The 19738-nt window shown below is 36.4% G+C and overlaps 4 non-coding genes and 18 pseudogenes across 4 annotated transcripts; all 22 read right to left on the bottom strand.

The window, feature by feature from the left end:
* Positions 1 to 161: 161 nt before the first annotated feature.
* LOC145643867 (5S ribosomal RNA) lies at positions 162 to 280 on the bottom strand (annotated as a pseudogene).
* Positions 281 to 1069: 789 nt separating this feature from the next.
* On the bottom strand, positions 1070 to 1188 carry LOC145649262 (5S ribosomal RNA; annotated as a pseudogene).
* A 791-nt stretch (positions 1189 to 1979) lies between these two features.
* LOC145648800 (5S ribosomal RNA) lies at positions 1980 to 2098 on the bottom strand (annotated as a pseudogene).
* A 790-nt stretch (positions 2099 to 2888) lies between these two features.
* Positions 2889 to 3007, bottom strand: LOC145643846 (5S ribosomal RNA). The gene has a single exon (XR_014116086.1). It is a non-coding gene; the product is annotated as a 5S ribosomal RNA (ribosomal RNA).
* Positions 3008 to 3797: 790 nt separating this feature from the next.
* LOC145649768 (5S ribosomal RNA) lies at positions 3798 to 3916 on the bottom strand (annotated as a pseudogene).
* A 790-nt stretch (positions 3917 to 4706) lies between these two features.
* On the bottom strand, positions 4707 to 4825 carry LOC145643635 (5S ribosomal RNA). Its single transcript, XR_014116059.1, has one exon. It is a non-coding gene; the product is annotated as a 5S ribosomal RNA (ribosomal RNA).
* Positions 4826 to 5615: 790 nt separating this feature from the next.
* On the bottom strand, positions 5616 to 5734 carry LOC145648461 (5S ribosomal RNA; annotated as a pseudogene).
* Positions 5735 to 6524: 790 nt separating this feature from the next.
* LOC145651042 (5S ribosomal RNA) lies at positions 6525 to 6643 on the bottom strand. The gene has a single exon (XR_014116764.1). It is a non-coding gene; the product is annotated as a 5S ribosomal RNA (ribosomal RNA).
* A 790-nt stretch (positions 6644 to 7433) lies between these two features.
* Positions 7434 to 7552, bottom strand: LOC145648460 (5S ribosomal RNA; annotated as a pseudogene).
* Positions 7553 to 8342: 790 nt separating this feature from the next.
* On the bottom strand, positions 8343 to 8461 carry LOC145643802 (5S ribosomal RNA). Its single transcript, XR_014116081.1, has one exon. It is a non-coding gene; the product is annotated as a 5S ribosomal RNA (ribosomal RNA).
* A 790-nt stretch (positions 8462 to 9251) lies between these two features.
* On the bottom strand, positions 9252 to 9370 carry LOC145648384 (5S ribosomal RNA; annotated as a pseudogene).
* Positions 9371 to 10160: 790 nt separating this feature from the next.
* On the bottom strand, positions 10161 to 10279 carry LOC145648459 (5S ribosomal RNA; annotated as a pseudogene).
* Positions 10280 to 11070: 791 nt separating this feature from the next.
* Positions 11071 to 11189, bottom strand: LOC145649636 (5S ribosomal RNA; annotated as a pseudogene).
* A 791-nt stretch (positions 11190 to 11980) lies between these two features.
* Positions 11981 to 12099, bottom strand: LOC145649658 (5S ribosomal RNA; annotated as a pseudogene).
* Positions 12100 to 12891: 792 nt separating this feature from the next.
* LOC145644034 (5S ribosomal RNA) lies at positions 12892 to 13010 on the bottom strand (annotated as a pseudogene).
* A 458-nt stretch (positions 13011 to 13468) lies between these two features.
* On the bottom strand, positions 13469 to 13587 carry LOC145649802 (5S ribosomal RNA; annotated as a pseudogene).
* Positions 13588 to 14379: 792 nt separating this feature from the next.
* LOC145650271 (5S ribosomal RNA) lies at positions 14380 to 14498 on the bottom strand (annotated as a pseudogene).
* Positions 14499 to 15290: 792 nt separating this feature from the next.
* LOC145643671 (5S ribosomal RNA) lies at positions 15291 to 15409 on the bottom strand (annotated as a pseudogene).
* A 792-nt stretch (positions 15410 to 16201) lies between these two features.
* LOC145650270 (5S ribosomal RNA) lies at positions 16202 to 16320 on the bottom strand (annotated as a pseudogene).
* A 792-nt stretch (positions 16321 to 17112) lies between these two features.
* LOC145643670 (5S ribosomal RNA) lies at positions 17113 to 17231 on the bottom strand (annotated as a pseudogene).
* A 791-nt stretch (positions 17232 to 18022) lies between these two features.
* LOC145644359 (5S ribosomal RNA) lies at positions 18023 to 18141 on the bottom strand (annotated as a pseudogene).
* Positions 18142 to 18933: 792 nt separating this feature from the next.
* LOC145647722 (5S ribosomal RNA) lies at positions 18934 to 19052 on the bottom strand (annotated as a pseudogene).
* Positions 19053 to 19738: the final 686 nt, after the last annotated feature.

The raw sequence follows: 19738 nt of genomic DNA, 5'->3' as shown, positions 1-19738 counted from the left end.
TTCACATTCAGGCATGTGAGTTGGAGAGTAAATGAAAGTGATGCAAAAAAAACTTACAGCATCTGCTATTCCCAGGTGCTAACAGATAGTTTTTTATATTAATCACTGCACTTCACATTTGAGCATGTCAGCTTGAAAGTAAATTAAAGTGATGCAAGAAAAGCTTACAGCACCTGGTATTCCTAGGTAGGGTCCCACCTCAGTACTATCCAGGCCCAAAGTTGTTCAGCTTCCAAGGTCAGATGAGATTGGGGGTTCTCAAGCTGGTGTGGCCGTAAGCCTTAAACACTTACTCAAATTGCCTAATCATAGCAAATATGATCAAAGACCAATCTGACAAGTTTTTTTATTAATCCCTGCACTTGACATTCTAGAATGTTATCTTGAAAGTAAATTAAATGATGCAATAAAAGCTTACAACATCTGGTATACGGAGGCACTAACAGACAGTTTTTTTATTAATCACTGCACTTCACATTCAAGCATGTCAGTTGGAGAGTAAATGAAAGTGATGCAAAAAAAACTTACAGCATCTGCTATTCCCAGGTGCTAACAGATAGTTTGAGTTAATTATTCACTGCACTTCAAATTTGAACATGATAGCTTGAACATAAATTAAAGGGATGCAATACAATCTTACAGCACCTGCTATTCCCTGGTACTAAAATATTTCTATTTAATCTGTACACTTCACATACAAGCTTGTCAGTTGCAGATTAAAGTAAAGTGATGCAACAAAAACTTACAGCATCTGCTATTCCCAGGTGCTAACAGATAGTTTTTTTAATTAATCACTGCATTTCACATCCTAGCATGTCATCTTGACAGTAAATTAAAGTGATTCAAGAGAAGCTTACAGCATCTCGTAGTCCAAGGTGCTAACAGATAGTTTTTGATGAATCACTGCACTTCACATTCAGGCATGTGAGTTGGAGAGTAAATGAAAGTGATGCAAAAAAAACTTACAGCATCTGCTATTCCCAGGTGCTAACAGATAGTTTTTTTATTAATCACTGCACTTCACATTTGAGCATGTTAGCTTGAAAGTAAATTAAAGTGATGCAAGAAAAGCTTACAGCACCTGGTATTCCTAGGTAGGGTCCCACCTCAGTACTATCCAGGCACAAACTTGCTTAGCTTCCAAGGTCAGATGAGATTGGGCGTTCTCAAGCCGGTGTGGCCGTAAGCCTTAAACACTTACTCAAATTGCCTAATCATAGCAAATATGATCAAAGACCAATCTGACAATTTTTTTTATTAATCCCTGCACTTGACATTCTAGAATGTTATCTTGAATGTAAATTAAATGATGCAATAAAAGCTTACAACATCTGGTATACGGAGGCACTAACAGACAGTTTTTTGATGAATCACTGCACTTCACATTCAGGCATGTGAGTTGGAGAGTAAATGAAAGTGATGCAAAAAAAACTTACAGCATCTGCTATTCCCAGGTGCTAACAGATAGTTTGAGTTAATTATTCACTGCACTTCAAATTTGAACATGATAGCTTGAACATAAATTAAAGGGATGCAATACAATCTTACAGCACCTGCTATTCCCTGGTACTAAAATATTTCTATTTAATCTGTACACTTCACATACAAGCTTGTCAGTTGCAGATTAAAGTAAAGTGATGCAACAAAAACTTACAGCATCTGCTATTCCCAGGTGCTAACAGACAGTTTTTTTTAATTAATCACTGCACTTCACATCCTAGCATGTCATCTTAAAAGTAAATTAAAGTGATGCAAGAGAACCTTACAGCATCTCGTATTCCAAGCTGCTAACAGATAGTTTTTGATGAATCACTGCACTTCACATTCAGGCATGTGAGTTGGAGAGTAAATGAAAGTGATGCAAAAAAAACTTACAGCATCTGCTATTCCCAGGTGCTAACAGATAGTTTTTTATAATAATCACTGCACTTCACATTTGAGCATGTCAGCTTGAAAGTAAATTAAAGTGATGCAAGAAAAGCTTACAGCACCTGGTATTCCTAGGTAGGGTCCCACCTCAGTACTATCCAGGCCCAAACTTGCTTAGCTTCCAAGGTCAGATGAGACTGGGCGTTCTCAAGCTGGTGTGGCCGCAAGCCTTAAACACTTACTCAAATTGCCTAATCATAGCAAATATGATCAAAGACCAATCTGACAATTTTTTTTATTAATCCCTGCACTTGACATTCTAGAATGTTATCTTGAATGTAAATTAAATGATGCAATAAAAGCTTACAACATCTGGTATACGGAGGCACTAACAGACAGTTTTTTGATGAATCACTGCACTTCACATTCAGGCATGTGAGTTGGAGAGTAAATGAAAGTGATGGAAAAAAAACGTACAGCATCTGCTATTCCCAGGTGCTAACCGATAGTTTGAGTTAATTATTCACTGCACTTCAAATTTGAACATGATAGCTTGAACATAAATTAAAGGGATGCAATACAATCTTACAGCACCTGCTATTCCCTGGTACTAAAATATTTCTATTTAATCTGTACACTTCACATACAAGCTTGTCAGTTGCAGATTAAAGTAAAGTGATGCAACAAAAACTTACAGCATCTGCTATTCCCAGGTGCTAATAGATAGTTTTTTTAATTAATCACTGCATTTCACATCCTAGCATGTCATCTTGACAGTAAATTAAAGTGATTCAAGAGAAGCTTACAGCATCTCGTAGTCCAAGGTGCTAATAGATAGTTTTTGATGAATCACTGCACTTCACATTCAGGCATGTGAGTTGGAGAGTAAATGAAAGTGATGCAAAAAAAACTTACAGCATCTGCTATTCCCAGGTGCTAACAGATAGTTTTTTTTATTAATCACTGCACTTCACATTTGAGCATGTCAGCTTGAAAGTAAATTAAAGTGATGCAATAAAAGCTTACAGCACCTGGTATTCCTAGGTAGGGTCCCACTTCAGTACTATTCAGGCCCAAACTTGCTTAGCTTCCAAGGTCAGATGAGATTGGGCGTTTTCAAGCTGGTGTGGCCGTAAGCCTTAAACACTTACTCAAATTGCCTAATCATAGCAAATATGATCAAAGACCATTCTGACAATTTTTTTTATTAATCCCTGCACTTGACATTCTAGAATGTTATCTTGAATGTAAATTAAATGATGCAATAAAAGCTTACAACATCTGGTATACGGAGGCACTAACAGACAGTTTTTTGATGAATCACTGCACTTCACATTCAGGCATGTGAGTTGGAGAGTAAATGAAAGTGATGCAAAAAAAACGTACAGCATCTGCTATTCCCAGGTGCTAACCGATAGTTTGAGTTAATTATTCACTGCACTTCAAATTTGAACATGATAGCTTGAACATAAATTAAAGGGATGCAATACAATCTTACAGCACCTGCTATTCCCTGGTACTAAAATATTTCTATTTAATCTGTACACTTCACATACAAGCTTGTCAGTTGCAGATTAAAGTAAAGTGATGCAACAAAAACTTACAGCATCTGCTATTCCCAGGTGCTAACAGATAGTTTTTTTAATTAATCACTGCATTTCACATCCTAGCATGTCATCTTGACAGTAAATTAAAGTGATTCAAGAGAAGCTTACAGCATCTCGTAGTCCAAGGTGCTAACAGATAGTTTTTGATGAATCACTGCACTTCACATTCAGGCATGTGAGTTGGAGAGTAAATGAAAGTGATGCAAAAAAAACTTACAGCATCTGCTATTCCCAGGTGCTAACAGATAGTTTTTTATATTAATCACTGCACTTCACATTTGAGCATGTCATCTTGAAAGTAAATTAAAGTGATGCAAGAAAAGCTTACAGCACCTGGTATTCCTAGGTAGGGTCCCACCTCAGTACTATCCAGGCCCAAACTTGCTTAGCTTCCAAGGTCAGATAAGACTGGGCGTTCTCAAGTTGGTGTGGCCGCAAGCCTTAAACACTTACTCAAATTGCCTAATCATAGCAAATATGATCAAAGACCAATCTGACAATTTTTTTAATTAATCCCTGCACTTGACATTCTAGAATGTTATCTTGAATGTAAATTAAATGATGCAATAAAAGCTTACAACATCTGGTATACGGAGGCACTAACAGACAGTTTTTTGATGAATCACTGCACTTCACATTCAGGCATGTGAGTTGGAGAGTAAATGAAAGTGATGGAAAAAAAACGTACAGCATCTGCTATTCCCAGGTGCTAACCGATAGTTTGAGTTAATTATTCACTGCACTTCAAATTTGAACATGATAGCTTGAACATAAATTAAAGGGATGCAATACAATCTTACAGCACCTGCTATTCCCTGGTACTAAAATATTTCTATTTAATCTGTACACTTCACATACAAGCTTGTCAGTTGCAGATTAAAGTAAAGTGATGCAACAAAAACTTACAGCATCTGCTATTCCCAGGTGCTAACAGATAGTTTTTTTAATTAATCACTGCATTTCACATCCTAGCATGTCATCTTGACAGTAAATTAAAGTGATTCAAGACAAGCTTACAGCATCTCGTAGTCCAAGGTGCTAACAGATAGTTTTTGATGAATCACTGCACTTCACATTCAGGCATGTGAGTTGGAGAGTAAATGAAAGTGATGCAAAAAAAACTTACAGCATCTGCTATTCCCAGGTGCTAACAGATAGTTTTTTTTATTAATCACTGCACTTCACATTTGAGCATGTCAGCTTGAAAGTAAATTAAAGTGATGCAATAAAAGCTTACAGCACCTGGTATTCCTAGGTAGGGTCCCACCTCAGTACTATCCAGGCCCAAACTTGCTTAACTTCCAAGGTCAGATGAGATTGGGCGTTCTCAAGCCGGTGTGGCCGTAAGCCTTAAACACTTACTCAAATTTCCTAATCATAGTAAATATGATCAAAGACCAATCTGACAATTTTTTTTATTAATCCCTGCACTTGACATTCTAGAATGTTATCTTGAATGTAAATTAAATGATGCAATAAAAGCTTACAACATCTGGTATACGGAGGCACTAACAGACAGTATTTTGATGAATCACTGCACTTCACATTCAGGCATGTGAGTTGGAGAGTAAATGAAAGTGATGCAAAAAAAACGTACAGCATCTGCTATTCCCAGGTGCTAACCGATAGTTTGAGTTAATTATTCACTGCACTTCAAATTTGAACATGATAGCTTGAACATAAATTAAAGGGATGCAATACAATCTTACAGCACCTGCTATTCCCTGGTACTAAAATATTTCTATTTAATCTGTACACTTCACATACAAGCTTGTCAGTTGCAGATTAAAGTAAAGTGATGCAACAAAAACTTACAGCATCTGCTATTCCCAGGTGCTAATAGATAGTTTTTTTAATTAATCACTGCATTTCACATCCTAGCATGTCATCTTGACAGTAAATTAAAGTGATTCAAGAGAAGCTTACAGCATCTCGTAGTCCAAGGTGCTAATAGATAGTTTTTGATGAATCACTGCACTTCACATTCAGGCATGTGAGTTGGAGAGTAAATGAAAGTGATGCAAAAAAAACTTACAGCATCTGCTATTCCCAGGTGCTAACAGATAGTTTTTTTTATTAATCACTGCACTTCACATTTGAGCATGTCAGCTTGAAAGTAAATTAAAGTGATGCAATAAAAGCTTACAGCACCTGGTATTCCTAGGTAGGGTCCCACTTCAGTACTATTCAGGCCCAAACTTGCTTAGCTTCCAAGGTCAGATGAGATTGGGCGTTCTCAAGCTGGTGTGGCCATAAGCCTTAAACACTTACTCAAATTTCCTAATCATAGCAAATATGATCAAAGACCAATCTGACAATTTTTTTTATTAATCCCTGCACTTGACATTCTAGAATGGTATCTTGAATGTAAATTAAATGATGCAATAAAAGCTTACAACATCTGGTATACGGAGGCACAAACAGACAGTTTTATGATGAATCACTGCACTTCACATTCAGGCATGTGAGTTGGAGAGTAAATGAAAGTGATGCAAAAAAAACGTACAGCATCTGCTATTCCCAGGTGCTAACCGATAGTTTGAGTTAATTATTCACTGCACTTCAAATTTGAACATGATAGCTTGAACATAAATTAAAGGGATGCAATACAATCTTACAGCACCTGCTATTCCCTGGTACTAAAATATTTCTATTTAATCTGTACACTTCACATACAAGCTTGTCAGTTGCAGATTAAAGTAAAGTGATGCAACAAAAACTTACAGCATCTGCTATTCCCAGGTGCTAACAGATAGTTTTTTTAATTAATCACTGCATTTCACATCCTAGCATGTCATCTTGACAGTAAATTAAAGTGATTCAAGACAAGCTTACAGCATCTCGTAGTCCAAGGTGCTAACAGATAGTTTTTGATGAATCACTGCACTTCACATTCAGGCATGTGAGTTGGAGAGTAAATGAAAGTGATGCAAAAAAAACTTACAGCATCTGCTATTCCCAGGTGCTAACAGATAGTTTTTTTTATTAATCACTGCACTTCACATTTGAGCATGTCAGCTTGAAAGTAAATTAAAGTGATGCAATAAAAGCTTACAGCACCTGGTATTCCTAGGTAGGGTCCCACCTCAGTACTATCCAGGCCCAAACTTGCTTAACTTCCAAGGTCAGATGAGATTGGGCGTTCTCAAGCCGGTGTGGCCGTAAGCCTTAAACACTTACTCAAATTTCCTAATCATAGTAAATATGATCAAAGACCAATCTGACAATTTTTTTTATTAATCCCTGCACTTGACATTCTAGAATGTTATCTTGAATGTAAATTAAATGATGCAATAAAAGCTTACAACATCTGGTATACGGAGGCACTAACAGACAGTATTTTGATGAATCACTGCACTTCACATTCAGGCATGTGAGTTGGAGAGTAAATGAAAGTGATGCAAAAAAAACGTACAGCATCTGCTATTCCCAGGTGCTAACCGATAGTTTGAGTTAATTATTCACTGCACTTCAAATTTGAACATGATAGCTTGAACATAAATTAAAGGGATGCAATACAATCTTACAGCACCTGCTATTCCCTGGTACTAAAATATTTCTATTTAATCTGTACACTTCACATACAAGCTTGTCAGTTGCAGATTAAAGTAAAGTGATGCAACAAAAACTTACAGCATCTGCTATTCCCAGGTGCTAATAGATAGTTTTTTTAATTAATCACTGCATTTCACATCCTAGCATGTCATCTTGACAGTAAATTAAAGTGATTCAAGAGAAGCTTACAGCATCTCGTAGTCCAAGGTGCTAATAGATAGTTTTTGATGAATCACTGCACTTCACATTCAGGCATGTGAGTTGGAGAGTAAATGAAAGTGATGCAAAAAAAACTTACAGCATCTGCTATTCCCAGGTGCTAACAGATAGTTTTTTTTATTAATCACTGCACTTCACATTTGAGCATGTCAGCTTGAAAGTAAATTAAAGTGATGCAATAAAAGCTTACAGCACCTGGTATTCCTAGGTAGGGTCCCACTTCAGTACTATTCAGGCCCAAACTTGCTTAGCTTCCAAGGTCAGATGAGATTGGGCGTTCTCAAGCTGGTGTGGCCATAAGCCTTAAACACTTACTCAAATTTCCTAATCATAGCAAATATGATCAAAGACCAATCTGACAATTTTTTTTATTAATCCCTGCACTTGACATTCTAGAATGGTATCTTGAATGTAAATTAAATGATGCAATAAAAGCTTACAACATCTGGTATACGGAGGCACAAACAGACAGTTTTATGATGAATCACTGCACTTCACATTCAGGCATGTGAGTTGGAGAGTAAATGAAAGTGATGCAAAAAAAACGTACAGCATCTGCTATTCCCAGGTGCTAACCGATAGTTTGAGTTAATTATTCACTGCACTTCAAATTTGAACATGATAGCTTGAACATAAATTAAAGGGATGCAATACAATCTTACAGCACCTGCTATTCCCTGGTACTAAAATATTTCTATTTAATCTGTACACTTCACATACAAGCTTGTCAGTTGCAGATTAAAGTAAAGTGATGCAACAAAAACTTACAGCATCTGCTATTCCCAGGTGCTAACAGATAGTTTTTTTAATTAATCACTGCATTTCACATCCTAGCATGTCATCTTGACAGTAAATTAAAGTGATTCAAGAGAAGCTTACAGCATCTCGTAGTCCAAGGTGCTAACAGATAGTTTTTGATGAATCACTGCACTTCACATTCAGGCATGTGAGTTGGAGAGTAAATGAAAGTGATGCAAAAAAAACTTACAGCATCTGCTATTCCCAGGTGCTAACAGATAGTTTTTTTTATTAATCACTGCACTTCACATTTGAGCATGTCAGCTTGAAAGTAAATTAAAGTGATGCAATAAAAGCTTACAGCACCTGGTATTCCTAGGTAGGGTCCCACCTCAGTACTATCCAGGCCCAAACTTGCTTAGCTTCCAAGGTCAGATGAGATTGGGCGTTCTCAAGCCGGTGTGGCCGTAAGCCTTAAACACTTACTCAAATTTCCTAATCATAGTAAATATGATCAAAGACCAATCTGACAATTTTTTTTATTAATCCCTGCACTTGACATTCTAGAATGTTATCTTGAATGTAAATTAAATGATGCAATAAAAGCTTACAACATCTGGTATACGGAGGCACTAACAGACAGTTTTTTGATGAATCACTGCACTTCACATTCAGGCATGTGAGTTGGAGAGTAAATGAAAGTGATGCAAAAAAAACGTACAGCATCTGCTATTCCCAGGTGCTAACCGATAGTTTGAGTTAATTATTCACTGCACTTCAAATTTGAACATGATAGCTTGAACATAAATTAAAGGGATGCAATACAATCTTACAGCACCTGCTATTCCCTGGTACTAAAATATTTCTATTTAATCTGTACACTTCACATACAAGCTTGTCAGTTGCAGATTAAAGTAAAGTGATGCAACAAAAACTTACAGCATCTGCTATTCCCAGGTGCTAACAGATAGTTTTTTTAATTAATCACTGCATTTCACATCCTAGCATGTCATCTTGACAGTAAATTAAAGTGATTCAAGAGAAGCTTACAGCATCTCGTAGTCCAAGGTGCTAACAGATAGTTTTTGATGAATCACTGCACTTCACATTCAGGCATGTGAGTTGGAGAGTAAATGAAAGTGATGCAAAAAAAACTTACAGCATCTGCTATTCCCAGGTGCTAACAGATAGTTTTTTATATTAATCACTGCACTTCACATTTGAGCATGTCAGCTTGAAAGTAAATTAAAGTGATGCAAGAAAAGCTTACAGCACCTGGTATTCCTAGGTAGGTTCCCACCTCAGTACTATCCAGGCCCAAACTTGCTTAGCTTCCAAGGTCAGATGAGACTGGGCGTTCTCAAGCTGGTGTGGCCGCAAGCCTTAAACACTTACTCAAATTGCCTAATCATAGCAAATATGATCAAAGACCAATCTGACAATTTTTTTTATTAATCCCTGCACTTGACATTCTAGAATGTTATCTTGAATGTAAATTAAATGATGCAATAAAAGCTTACAACATCTGGTATACGGAGGCACTAACAGACAGTTTTTTGATGAATCACTGCACTTCACATTCAGGCATGTGAGTTGGAGAGTAAATGAAAGTGATGCAAAAAAAACGTACAGCATCTGCTATTCCCAGGTGCTAACCGATAGTTTGAGTTAATTATTCACTGCACTTCAAATTTGAACATGATAGCTTGAACATAAATTAAAGGGATGCAATACAATCTTACAGCACCTGCTATTCCCTGGTACTAAAATATTTCTATTTAATCTGTACACTTCACATACAAGCTTGTCAGTTGCAGATTAAAGTAAAGTGATGCAACAAAAACTTACAGCATCTGCTATTCCCAGGTGCTAATAGATAGTTTTTTTAATTAATCACTGCATTTCACATCCTAGCATGTCATCTTGACAGTAAATTAAAGTGATTCAAGAGAAGCTTACAGCATCTCGTAGTCCAAGGTGCTAATAGATAGTTTTTGATGAATCACTGCACTTCACATTCAGGCATGTGAGTTGGAGAGTAAATGAAAGTGATGCAAAAAAAACTTACAGCATCTGCTATTCCCAGGTGCTAACAGATAGTTTTTTTTATTAATCACTGCACTTCACATTTGAGCATGTCAGCTTGAAAGTAAATTAAAGTGATGCAATAAAAGCTTACAGCACCTGGTATTCCTAGGTAGGGTCCCACTTCAGTACTATTCAGGCCCAAACTTGCTTAGCTTCCAAGGTCAGATGAGATTGGGCGTTCTCAAGCTGGTGTGGCCATAAGCCTTAAACACTTACTCAAATTTCCTAATCATAGCAAATATGATCAAAGACCAATCTGACAATTTTTTTTATTAATCCCTGCACTTGACATTCTAGAATGGTATCTTGAATGTAAATTAAATGATGCAATAAAAGCTTACAACATCTGGTATACGGAGGCACAAACAGACAGTTTTATGATGAATCACTGCACTTCACATTCAGGCATGTGAGTTGGAGAGTAAATGAAAGTGATGCAAAAAAAACGTACAGCATCTGCTATTCCCAGGTGCTAACAGATAGTTTGAGTTAATTATTCACTTCACTTCAAATTTGAACATGATAGCTTGAACATAAATTAAAGGGATGCAATACAATCTTACAGCACCTGCTATTCCCTGGTACTAAAATATTTCTATTTAATCTGTACACTTCACATACAAGCTTGTCAGTTGCAGATTAAAGTAAAGTGATGCAACAAAAACTTACAGCATCTGCTATTCCCAGGTGCTAACAGATAGTTTTTTTTAATTAATCACTGCATTTCACATCCTAGCATGTCATCTTGACAGTAAATTAAAGTGATTCAAGAGAAGTTTACAGCATCTCGTAGTCCAAGGTGCTAACAGATAGTTTTTGATGAATCACTGCACTTCACATTCAGGCATGTGAGTTGGAGAGTAAATGAAAGTGATGCAAAAAAAACTTACAGCATCGGCTATTCCCAGGTGCTAACAGATAGTTTTTTTTATTAATCACTGCACTTCACATTTGAGCATGTCAGCTTGAAAGTAAATTAAAGTGATGCAAGAAAAGCTTACAGCACCTGGTATTCCTAGATAGGGTCCCACCTCAGTACTATCCAGGCCCAAACTTGCTTAGCTTTCAAGGTCAGATGAGATCGGGCGTTCTCAAGCTGGTGTGACCGTAAGCCTTAAACACTTACTCAAATTGACTAATCATAGCAAATATGATCAAAGACCAATCTGACAATTTTTTTTATTAATCCCTGCACTTGACATTCTAGAATGTTATCTTGAATGTAAATTAAATGATGCAATAAAAGCTTACAACATCTGGTATACGGAGGCACTAACAGACAGTTTTTTGATGAATCACTGCACTTCACATTCAGGCATGTGAGTTGGAGAGTAAATGAAAGTGATGCAAAAAAAACGTACAACATCTGCTATTCCCAGGTGCTAACAGATAGTTTGAGTTAATTATTCACTGCACTTCAAATTTGAACATGATAGCTTGAACATAAATTAAAGGGATGCAATACAATCTTACAGCACCTGCTATTCCCTGGTACTAAAATATTTCGATTTAATCTGTACACTTCACATACAAGCTTGTCAGTTGCAGATTAAAGTAAAGTGATGCAACAAAAACTTACAGCATCTGCTATTCCCAGGTGCTAACAGATAGTTTTTTTAATTAATCACTGCATTTCACATCCTAGCATGTCATCTTGACAGTAAATTAAAGTGATTCAAGAGAAGCTTACAGCATCTCGTAGTCCAAGGTGCTAACAGATAGTTTTTGATGAATCACTGCACTTCACATTCAGGCATGTGAGTTGGAGAGTAAATGAAAGTGATGCAAAAAAAAACTTACAGCATCGGCTATTCCCAGGTGCTAAGAGATAGTTTTTTTTATTAATCACTGCACTTCACATTTGAGCATGTCAGCTTGAAAGTAAATTAAAGTGATGCAAGAAAAGCTTACAGCACCTGGTATTCCTAGGTAGGGTCCCACCTCAGTACTATCCAGGCCCAAACTTGCTTAGCTTCCAAGGTCAGATGAGATTCGGCGTTCTCAAGCTGGTGTGGCCATAAGCCTTAAGCACTTTCTCAAATTGCCTAATCATAGCAAATATGATCAAAGACCAATCTGTCAATTTTTTTTATTAATCCCTGCACTTGACATTCTAGAATGTTATCTTGAATGTAAATTAAATGATGCAATAAAAGCTTACAACATCTGGTATACGGAGGCACTAACAGACAGTTTTTTGATGAATCACTGCACTTCACATTCAAGCATGTCAGTTGGAGAGTAAATTAAAGTGATGCAATAAAAACTTACAGCATCTGCTATTCCTAGGTGCTAGCAGATAGTTTGATTTAATCATTCACTGCACTTCAAATTTGAACATGATAGCTTGAACATAAATTAAAGGGATGCAATAAAATCTTACAGCACCTGCTATTCCCTGTTACTAAAAGATTTCTATTTAATCTGTACACTTCACATACAAGCATGTCAGTTGCAGATTAAATTAAAGTGATGCAACAAAAACTTACAGCATCTGCTATTCCCAGGTGCTAACAGATAGTTTTTTTTAATTAATCACTGCACTTCACATCCTAGCATGTCATCTTAAAAGTAAATTAAAGTGATGCAAGAGAAGCATACAGCATCTCGTAGTCCAAGCTGCTAACAGATAGTTTTTTGATGAATCACTGCACTTCACATTCAGGCATGTGAGTTGGAGAGTAAATGAAAGTGATGCAAAAAAAACTTACAGCATCTGCTATTCCCATGTGCTAACAGATAGTTTTTTTTATTAATCACTGCACTTCACATTTGAGCATGTCAGCTTGAAAATAAATTAAAGTGATGCAAGAAAAGCTTACAGCACCTGGTATTCCTAGATAGGGTCCCACCTCAGTACTATCCAGGCCCAAACTTGTTTCGCTTCCAAGGTCAGACGAGACTGGTCGTTCTCAAGCTGGTGTGGCCGTAAGCCTTAAACACTTACTCAAATTGCCTAATCATAGCAAATATGATCAAAGACCAATCTGACAATTTTTGTTATTAATCCCTGCACTTGACATTGTAGAATGTTATCTTGAAAGTAAATTAAATGATGCAATAAAAGCTTACAACATCTGGTATACGGAGGCACTAAAAGACAGTTTTTTTATTAATCACTGCACTTCACATTCAAGCATGTCAGTTGGAGAGTAAATTAAAGTGATGCAATAAAAACTTACAGCACCTGCTATTCCCTGTTACTAAAAGATTTCTATTTAATCTGTACACTTCACATACAAGCATGTCAGTTGCAGATTAAATTAAAGTGATGCAACAAAAACTTACAGCATCTGCTATTCCCATGTGCTAACAGATAGTTTTTTTTATTAATCACTGCACTTCACATTTGAGCATGTCAGCTTGAAAATAAATTAAAGTGATGCAAGAAAAGCTTACAGCACCTGGTATTCCTAGGTAGGGTCCCACCTCAGTACTATCCAGGCCCAAACTTACTTAGCTTCCAAGGTCAGATGAGATTGGCCGTTCTCAAGCTGGTGTGGCCGTAAGCCTTAAAAGCTTCCTCAAATTGCCTAATCATAGCAAATATGATCAAAGACCAATCTGACAATTTTTTTTATTAATCCCTGCACTTGACATTGTAGAATGTTATCTTGAAAGTAAATTAAATGATGCAATAAAATCTTACAACATCTGGTATACGGAGGCACTAACAGACAGTTTTTTTATTAATCACTGCACTTCACATTCAAGCATGTCAGTTGGAGAGTAAATTAAAGTGATGCAATAAAAACTTACAGCATCTGCTATTCCCAGGTGCTAGCAGATAGTTTGATTTAATTATTCACTGCACTTCAAATTTGAACATGATATCTTGAACATAAATTAAAGGGATGCAATAAAATCTTACAGCACCTGCTATTCCCTGGTACTAAAAGATTTCTATTTAATCTGTACACTTCACAAACAAGCATGTCAGTTGCAGATTAAATTAAAGTGATGCAACAAAAACTTACAGCATCTGCTATTCCCAGGTGCTAACAGACAGTTTTTTTTAATTAATCACTGCACTTCACATTTGAGCATGTCATCTTAAAAGTAAATTAAAGTGATGCAAGAGAAGCTTACAGCATCTCGTAGTCCAAGCTGCTAACAGATAGTTTTTTGATGAATCACTGCACTTCACATTCAGGCATGTGAGTTGGAGAGTAAATGAAAGTGATGCAAAAAAAACTTACAGCATCTGCTATGCCCATGTGCTAACAGATAGTTTTTTTTATTAATCACTGCACTTCACATTTGAGCATGTCAGCTTGAAAATAAATTAAAGTGATGCAAGAAAAGCTTACAGCACCTGGTATTCCTAGGTAGGGTCCCACCTCAGTACTATCCAGGCCCAAACTTACTTAGCTTCCAAGGTCAGATGAGATTGGCCGTTCTCAAGATGGTGTGGCCGTAAGCCTTAAAAGCTTCCTCAAATTGCCTAATCATAGCAAATATGATCAAAGACCAATCTGACAATTTTTTTTATTAATCCCTGCACTTGACATTGTAGAATGTTATCTTGAAAGTAAATTAAATGATGCAATAAAATCTTACAACATCTGGTATACGGAGGCACTAACAGACAGTTTTTTTATTAATCACTGCACTTCACATTCAAGCATGTCAGTTGGAGAGTAAATTAAAGTGATGCAATAAAAACTTACAGCATCTGCTATTCCCAGGTGCTAGCAGATAGTTTGATTTAATTATTCACTGCACTTCAAATTTGAACATGATATCTTGAACATAAATTAAAGGGATGCAATAAAATCTTACAGCACCTGCTATTCCCTGGTACTAAAAGATTTCTATTTAATCTGTACACTTCACAAACAAGCATGTCAGTTGCAGATTAAATTAAAGTGATGCAACAAAAACTTACAGCATCTGCTATTCCCAGGTGCTAACAGACAGTTTTTTTTAATTAATCACTGCACTTCACATTTGAGCATGTCATCTTAAAAGTAAATTAAAGTGATGCAAGAGAAGCTTACAGCATCTCGTAGTCCAAGCTGCTAACAGATAGTTTTTTGATGAATCACTGCACTTCACATTCAGGCATGTGAGTTGGAGAGTAAATGAAAGTGATGCAAAAAAAACTTACAGCATCTGCTATGCCCATGTGCTAACAGATAGTTTTTTTTATTAATCACTGCACTTCACATTTGAGCATGTCAGCTTGAAAATAAATTAAAGTGATGCAAGAAAAGCTTACAGCACCTGGTATTCCTAGGTAGGGTCCCACCTCAGTAATATCCAGGCCCAAACTTACTTAGCTTCCAAGGTCAGATGAGATTGGCCGTTCTCAAGCTGGTGTGGCCGTAAGCCTTAAAAGCTTCCTCAAATTGCCTAATCATAGCAAATATGATCAAAGACCAATCTGACAATTTTTTTTATTAATCCCTGCACTTGACATTGTAGAATGTTATCTTGAAAGTAAATTAAATGATGCAATAAAATCTTACAACATCTGGTATACGGAGGCACTAACAGACAGTTTTTTTATTAATCACTGCACTTCACATTCAAGCATGTCAGTTGGAGAGTAAATTAAAGTGATGCAATAAAAACTTACAGCATCTGCTATTCCCAGGTGCTAGCAGATAGTTTGATTTAATTATTCACTGCACTTCAAATTTGAACATGATATCTTGAACATAAATTAAAGGGATGCAATAAAATCTTACAGCACCTGCTATTCCCTGGTACTAAAAGATTTCTATTTAATCTGTACACTTCACAAACAAGCATGTCAGTTGCAGATTAAATTAAAGTGATGCAACAAAAACTTACAGCATCTGCTATTCCCAGGTGCTAACAGACAGTTTTTTTTAATTAATCACTGCACTTCACATTTGAGCATGTCATCTTAAAAGTAAATTAAAGTGATGCAAGAGAAGCTTACAGCATCTCGTAGTCCAAGCTGCTAACAGATAGTTTTTTGATGAATCACTGCACTTCACATTCAGGCATGTGAGTTGGAGAGTAAATGAAAGTGATGCAAAAAAAACTTACAGCATCTGCTATGCCCATGTGCTAACAGATAGTTTTTTTTATTAATCACTGCACTTCACATTTGAGCATGTCAGCTTGAAAATAAATTAAAGTGATGCAAGAAAAGCTTACAGCACCTGGTATTCCTAGGTAGGGTCCCACCTCAGTACTATCCAGGCCCAAACTTACTTAGCTTCCAAGGTCAGATGAGATTGGCCGTTCTCAAGATGGTGTGGCCGTAAGCCTTAAAAGCTTCCTCAAATTGCCTAATCATAGCAAATATGATCAAAGACCAATCTGACAATTTTTTTTATTAATCCCTGCACTTGACATTGTAGAATGTTATCTTGAAAGTAAATTAAATGATGCAATAAAATCTTACAACATCTGGTATACGGAGGCACTAACAGACAGTTTTTTTATTAATCACTGCACTTCACATTCAAGCATGTCAGTTGGAGAGTAAATTAAAGTGATGCAATAAAAACTTACAGCATCTGCTATTCCCAGGTGCTAGCAGATAGTTTGATTTAATTATTCACTGCACTTCAAATTTGAACATGATATCTTGAACATAAATTAAAGGGATGCAATAAAATCTTACAGCACCTGCTATTCCCTGGTACTAAAAGATTTCTATTTAATCTGTACACTTCACAAACAAGCATGTCAGTTGCAGATTAAATTAAAGTGATGCAACAAAAACTTACAGCATCTGCTATTCCCAGGTGCTAACAGACAGTTTTTTTTAATTAATCACTGCACTTCACATTTGAGCATGTCATCTTAAAAGTAAATTAAAGTGATGCAAGAGAAGCTTACAGCATCTCGTAGTCCAAGCTGCTAACAGATAGTTTTTTGATGAATCACTGCACTTCACATTCAGGCATGTGAGTTGGAGAGTAAATGAAAGTGATGCAAAAAAAACTTACAGCATCTGCTATGCCCATGTGCTAACAGATAGTTTTTTTTATTAATCACTGCACTTCACATTTGAGCATGTCAGCTTGAAAATAAATTAAAGTGATGCAAGAAAAGCTTACAGCACCTGGTATTCCTAGGTAGGGTCCCACCTCAGTAATATCCAGGCCCAAACTTACTTAGCTTCCAAGGTCAGATGAGATTGGCCGTTCTCAAGCTGGTGTGGCCGTAAGCCTTAAAAGCTTCCTCAAATTGCCTAATCATAGCAAATATGATCAAAGACCAATCTGACAATTTTTGTTATTAATCCCTGCACTTGACATTGTAGAATGTTATCTTGAAAGTAAATTAAATGATGCAATAAAAGCTTACAACATCTGGTATACGGAGGCACTAACAGACAGTTTTTTTATTAATCACTGCACTTCACATTCAAGCATGTCAGTTGGAGAGTAAATTAAAGTGATGCAATAAAAACTTACAGCATCTGCTATTCCTAGGTGCTAGCAGATAGTTTGATTTAATCATTCACTGCACTTCAAATTTGAACATGATAGCTTGAACATAAATTAAAGGGATGCAATAAAATCTTACAGCACCTGCTATTCCCTGTTACTAAAATATTTCTATTTAATCTGTACACTTCACATACAAGCATGTCAGTTGCAGATTAAATTAAAGTGATGCAACAAAAACTTACAGCATCTGCTATTCCCAGGTGCTAACAGATAGTTTTTTTTAATTAATCACTGCACTTCACATCCTAGCATGTCATCTTAAAAGTAAATTAAAGTGATGCAAGAGAAGCTTACAGCATCTCGTAGTCCAAGCTGCTAACAGATAGTTTTTTGATGAATCACTGCACTTCACATTCAGGAATGTGAGTTGGAGAGTAAATGAAAGTGATGCAAAAAAAACTTACAGCATCTGCTATTCCCATGTGCTAACAGATAGTTTTTTTATTAATCACTGCACTTCACATTTGAGCATGTCAGCTTGAAAATAAATTAAAGTGATGCAAGAAAAGCTTACAGCACCTGGTATTCCTAGGTAGGGTCCCACCTCAGTACTCTCCAGGCCCAAACTTGTTTCGCTTCCAAGGTCAGACGAGACTGGTCGTTCTCAAGCTGGTGTGGCCGTAAGCCTTAAACACTTACTCAAATTGCCTAATCATAGCAAATATGATCAAAGACCAATCTGACAATTTTTGTTATTAATCCCTGCACTTGACATTGTAGAATGTTATCTTGAAAGTAAATTAAATGATGCAATAAAAGCTTACAACATCTGGTATACGGAGGCACTAACAGACAGTTTTTTTATTAATCACTGCACTTCACATTCAAGCATGTCAGTTGGAGAGTAAATTAAAGTGATGCAATAAAAACTTACAGCATCTGCTATTCCTAGGTGCTAGCAGATAGTTTGATTTAATCATTCTCTGCACTTCAAATTTGAACATGATAGCTTGAACATAAATTAAAGGGATGCAATAAAATCTTACAGCACCTGCTATTCCCTGTTACTAAAAGATTTCTATTTAATCTGTACACTTCACATACAAGCATGTCAGTTGCAGATTAAATTAAAGTGATGCAACAAAAACTTACAGCATCTGCTATTCCCAGGTGCTAACAGATAGTTTTTTTTAATTAATCACTGCACTTCACATCCTAGCATGTCATCTTAAAAGTAAATTAAAGTGATGCAAGAGAAGCTTACAGCATCTCGTAGTCCAAGCTGCTAACAGATAGTTTTTTGATGAATCACTGCACTTCACATTCAGGCATGTGAGTTGGAGAGTAAATGAAAGTGATGCAAAAAAAACTTACAGCATCTGCTATTCCCATGTGCTAACAGATAGTTTTTTTTATTAATCACTGCACTTCACATTTGAGCATGTCAGCTTGAAAATAAATTAAAGTGATGCAAGAAAAGCTTACAGCACCTGGTATTCCTAGGTAGGGTCCCACCTCAGTACTATCCAGGCCCAAACTTACTTAGCTTCCAAGGTCAGATGAGATTGGGCGTTCTCAAGCTGGTGTGGCCGTAAGCCTTAAAAGCTTCCTCAAATTGCCTAATCATAGCAAATATGATCAAAGACCAATCTGACAATTTTTTTTATTAATCCCTGCACTTGACATTCTAGAATGTTATCTTGAAAGTAAATTAAATGATGCAATAAAATCTTACAACATCTGGTATACGGAGGCACTAACAGACAGTTTTTTTTATTAATCACTGCACTTCACATTCAAGCATGTCAGTTGGAGAGTAAATTAAAGTGATGCAATAAAAACTTACAGCATCTGCTATTCCCAGGTGCTAGCAGATAGTTTGATTTAATTATTCACTGCACTTCAAATTTGAACATGATAGCTTGAACATAAATTAAAGGGATGCAATAAAATCTTACAGCACCTGCTATTCCCTGGTACTAAAAGATTTCTATTTAATCTGTACACTTCACAAACAAGCATGTCAGTTGCAGATTAAATTAAAGTGATGCAACAAAAACTTACAGCATCTGCTATTCCCAGGTGCTAACAGACAGTTTTTTTTAATTAATCACTGCACTTCACATCCTAGCATGTCATCTTAAAAGTAAATTAAAGTGATGCAAGAGAAGCTTACAGCATCTCGTAGTCCAAGCTGCTAACAGATAGTTTTTTGATGAATCACTGCACTTCACATTCAGGCATGTGAGTTGGAGAGTAAATGAAAGTGATGCAAAAAAAACT

Source organism: Electrophorus electricus, chromosome 13 (genome assembly GCF_041902795.1).
Source record: "Electrophorus electricus isolate QZ-2024a chromosome 13, ASM4190279v1, whole genome shotgun sequence".
NCBI lineage: Eukaryota > Metazoa > Chordata > Actinopteri > Gymnotiformes > Gymnotidae > Electrophorus > Electrophorus electricus.
The sequence above is the reverse complement of the archived record's forward strand: the minus strand, read 5'-3'. Positions and strand labels throughout refer to the sequence as shown.